Source organism: Microtus oregoni, unplaced genomic scaffold (genome assembly GCF_018167655.1).
Source record: "Microtus oregoni isolate MIOR12 unplaced genomic scaffold, Mior012 000014F_ref0000157, whole genome shotgun sequence".
Classification (NCBI taxonomy): domain Eukaryota; kingdom Metazoa; phylum Chordata; class Mammalia; order Rodentia; family Cricetidae; genus Microtus; species Microtus oregoni.
The window spans coordinates 50,786,075-50,791,084 of NW_024543073.1; the positions used below are offsets into that span (position 1 = coordinate 50,786,075).

The window sequence follows — 5,010 nt, forward strand, 5'->3', positions numbered from 1 at the left end:
ATTAAAGGTGTGCACCACACCGCCCAGCTAAGTTCTTTATTCTTAATAGTGTCCTTATTTCCACATGACTTTGTCCCAAAAAGGTATGGCTATGAAATCAATATTTTAACTCGTATTTGTATCATAACATCTCATACTACTACAATTGATTCCACTTGAATTTAACAAATACTATTCTATAACTATTACCACTGTACCCTAATCTAGAAATCTGGTTCCTCAAATTTTTAATCTTGACACATTCAAAACCTTTTTAAACATGCTAATACTTCCAAATAGACACCCTTTGACTTTATAAAATCACTTCCGAAGGGAGAAAGAAACTGAAAATAAATTACATTCTTAGAGCTTTCTATGTCTTTAAAGCCTTCCCATACAATTCTTAACCACAAAAGCAGTATTACTGCTAGAAATCACTAATAGTTGTGAAGACCCTTTCCCTTTCTTTATTATCCCTTCTCTGGCTATTTCATCTTTATGGTATAAAAACTTACTCATTGCTCTTTATCTCCTATCAAGCAAACAGATCTAAGTGTTGGCACCCATCTCTTGAATTCACTCATCCAGTTGTGCAATGTAGACTTGGGAACCAAAACCATATGAGGACCAGGAATATTTCTATAGTGTTTCATGTACCCAAGGAGAGAAATTGTTTGAAGTGTCTTTCCCAAACCCTGAGAAAATTCATAATTAAACATTAAATCAATGAATTACATCAATTAAATTAACCATTAAACAATGCTTTCCATATTACAGCCACCCCCATCATGCACAGAACATTGAAAAGAAATGCTACATCTGGGACAACATGACAAGAGCTTAATGTGCACGACAGTTAACAGAGTTAGGTCATGTAAGTCGGTAAAAGACGGTATCAACACCACCCCTCCAAGGCTCAGAACATGGGATATTCCCAAACTATCAGAGGCAGAACTGAGTATCTCTTTTGACTCCTTACTTTCTCCAACCAATTGTTTAAGCAATTGAGAAAGGTAAAAATATTCACTATGTAACTAGTAAGTAGTGAACAGAAGATACAACGTTTTATGAAATAGAGCTCTGTTAACTGTTCATAAAACTCAAGAGAAACAGCCAAATTGCTTCACTACAAAACTAAAGAAGCTGTTAAGCGGTGGTGCACACCTTATACCCAGCACTCAGGAAGCAGAGGCAGGTGGATCTCTGTGAGTTCCAGGCCAGTATGGTCTACATACTGAGTTCCCAGAGAGTCAAGGCTATACAGAGAAACCCTGCCTCAAAACAAACAAACAAACAAACAAACAAATAAATAAAATAGCAAAAGAACTTCTCAAAACATATTATTTTAAAATGTACTCTACTTACAGAGTTTATAATCCTTTTTGTAATTTTTTTTGGGGGGGGAGGTGGTTCATGATGGGGTTTCTCAGTAGCTTTGAAGCCTGTCCTAGAACTAGCTCTTGTAGACCTGGCTGGCCCCGAATCCACAAACATCCCCCCTGCCTCTGCCTCCCGAGTGCTGAGATTAAAGGCGTGTGCACCAACCACCGCCCAGCAAGATAATAATTCTTCACATGTGAAGACATCACTTATACAGCTAAGGCAAGTTGCTTATAACACTTCAAGAAAAATTTAGTTGTAATCATCAAAACTATTCTCTTGACTGCTATAAATTTAATGGCAACCTATTATAAGTTACAAAAGCAAAACAACCAAAAAAAACCCCCTTCAAGCTTCAAAATAACCAAATGCATACCATTTCATCTGCAAGGATACCATTGATGCCATTTTCATACAGAGAGATGAGCCAATTCAATCCTCGGACCTGATAATCTCTCAGTTTACCCCATTTTACATCTAAGAACAACAAAACAAGTTCAATTTAAACAAAAAATACAAAACAGGTCAGGTCCCTTTTATCTGATTCTAGAGATTTACCTGGGACCTTTAAGTGTCTATTTTTTTCAAGACATGTGTACTATGGGGATTATGAAAGGTTACCATCATTAAAAGTAGCCTATTAAATCAGAACTGAAGCAGGAGTAGTTGGATACAAATAACTGATAATAAATTATGACTGTTGGCATCAGAGTCCTCATCAAAATCACTCAACCAATGTTAAAACACACTGGCCTTCGATCACCTCTGGCCTCTGTACCTCTCTTTTTAATGCTAGCACAATGTTTATAACCAAATGTTTTTGTCCTTCTTAAAGATCAGATAGAGGTTCTCATGGTGGAATAAAAACAGAGAATTCTTTCTCCAAGTCCACTCTTCCTAATTTCTTAAGTTCTTTTTCTGAGAGATCTTATGTCTTTTAGTATATATTACTTGCTTTACTTCACTGGATAAATCACTGCTTAAGTATGAACAGCTGGGACTGGAGCGAAGGCTCAGGTTAAGAGCACTGGTTGTTCTTCCAGAGTCCTCATTTCAATTCCCAACAACCACCTGGTGGCTCACAGCCGGCTATACTGCGATCTGGTGCCCTCTTCTGGCACCACAGAGGTGCCATGTTGTATGGCAGAATGTTGTATGCATAATAAATAAATCTTAAAAAAAGAGAAAAGCTAATCAACCAGGACCGGATACACTAGTTGCAATGAATGAACGTGAAAAAGAAGTAATCTGTAATTTCCTTTCCACCTTGTCAGACACGGTCTCTAGCCTCTAGCTTGATTTGAAAAGTAGAACTCAGCCTTTGATCCCAGCACTGGGAAGGCAGATTTCTGTGAGTTCAAGGCCAGCCTGGTCTACACAGTGAGTTCCAGGATAGCCAGTGCTACACAGAGAAACCCTGCCTCAAAAGAAAAGATAAAGAAAAGAAAAAGAAACAAGAAACTGGGCGCTTCATAAGACAAAGGGGAAAAGCAAAGAGTGAGTAAACTCCTTAACATTCTAACTAACCAAGAGTCCAACCAAAATTCTGCTATTGTTCACAATGAATACTCATCTGAACAGGAGCTGCAGAAAAGCTAGGCTGCAGTGAAGATTGCAGAAGCCTCTAATCCTATCAGAAATCAAGATGTGTACAAGTAAAACTAACCTGGCTAAATGTCTTCTTATGGAAAAACACTAATATATTTCAAAAATGATTAATTTATGTGAAAACATCAGCAAATAAATTTTTTTCTTGATTCCCCCCCCCCCCCCCCAAAGTAGTTTTCTTATTTGGGAAAAATATGAGGCAAAACCATTCCATTTTGTATTTTCCTTAGAACATGTAAATAAACAGCATTTTCATATACTTCTGAAATATAGCACACACTATCCTCTCTCAGCTCTAGGGATCAAAGCCAAGGCTTTGCAAACGCTATGAGCACTCGAAGCACTCTATAGCTCTATAGCTCTAAGCCCAGTCGACATGGTAACATCTCAGATCAAACAACCCTAAATTATTCACACCCTATGGCTATCCAAGATTACTAAGAATTTATAAATTATTGGTAAAGCAAATTTAAACATCAATCCCTTTGAAAAAAAAAATCAAATGATTCAGCCGGGCAGTAGTGGTGCACACCTTTAATCCCAGCACCTGGGAAGCAGAGGCAGGTGTATCTCTGTGAGTTGGAGGACAGCCTTTTGTTGTTGTTGTTGTTATTTGACTGTTCCAGGACAGTCAGAGCTGTTACAGAGAAACACTATCCTCGGTGGGGGTTAGGGAGTGGGGTGGGAAGATCAAATGATTCAATGAATTTAACATACATGATGGAGAATCTTCAAATCGAGTACAGACATTAGTTGCTTTAGAGCTTTCTGTTAATAGTTCTTCATCCTCCTCTTGCTCTGTCCGACGGTGTCGGTAGCTGTCAAAATGAAAAAAATCAACTAATAATGAATTTAATTTCAATACAGCAGACAAATGATGATATCACAACAATCTTAACAGGCATCTAAGTTAAGCCACAGATGTGGCACAGTGATAGAGCACTTGTCTAGCATGAGTAGAAGTCCTAGGTTAGAGACTGTGTACCTCAAAAGATTTTAAGAAAATAAAGTTGAAAAACAGTGAGCCCAAAAAGTGATCAGCAGAAAATTTACTAGTAAATTTAAACCTTAAATATTCATGTGGCTAGCTAAACTATGAATAAAATATAAATTAAGAGGCAGGCTAATCTCTAAATCTGGGACCAGCCAGATTTAGAGATATAGTGAGTTCCAGGACAACCAGGGCCACAGAGAAACTTTGTCTCAAGGGGAAAAGGAGGAAGGAATCAAACAAAAAATTTTAAATACATACACAGAAGAATTTAATAAACATGATAATAATTTCAAGAATATATATATATACACACACACAGCCAAAAATTTTGTAACTTGCCTTTTCGTGTCTTTTTGCCAAGAGAAAAATTCTAGAAATGACACTTTTAAAATCATAAGTATGACTAAAGCTAAGAAATAAGGACCAAAGATTTCTTTGGAGATTAGTCAGCAAAGAGCTTGCCTTACAAGATATGAATTCAAACCCATCTCCCCATCAAAATAAAAGCAAAATGCAGCTGGAGCTTGCAATCCAGACACTGAGGAGGCAGAGATAAGCAAATGCCCGGTGTTAGTTGGCCACAGCTATAATTCCTACATTCCAGGGAGAGAAAGACTCAACTTGAGGGCAGTCTGAACTATGCACACTAAGATGTCTCAAGTAATACACACCCAAACCCAAAAAGAGAAAACTAAAAAGAGAAAGGGGACTAAAATATATATCTGTTTGTGATAGAGTGCCAAGGCCTGGGGTTTGATGCTTACAAGACAGAGAGAGAGAGAGAGAGAGAGAGAGAGAGAGAGAGAGAGAGAGAGATCTCAATCTTATTTTCCAATGACACAATTTAGTAAACACACAAAACTCAGTAACCTACTGCGTATTCCTGCGAACCATCTCTATTTTACAGAATAACAGAAAGAGCAGAAGCATTTCTTCTCATACCATACATCGATTATCCCACAACACAATAATGCTTATTGCAGTAATTCCAGGACATTGATATACTTAAATAGCTAACAAGATCTCACATCTGGAACAGTTAAAATATA

The 5,010-nt window shown here is 37.5% G+C and overlaps 1 long non-coding RNA gene across 1 annotated transcript; it reads right to left on the reverse strand.

The window, feature by feature from the left end:
- Positions 1–508: 508 nt before the first annotated feature.
- LOC121455625 lies at positions 509–3,732 on the reverse strand. Its single transcript, XR_005975525.1, has 3 exons — positions 3,685–3,732; positions 1,736–1,836; positions 509–674 (listed from the first exon to the last, which is right to left on the reverse strand). It is a non-coding gene; the product is annotated as an uncharacterized LOC121455625 (long non-coding RNA).
- Positions 3,733–5,010: the final 1,278 nt, after the last annotated feature.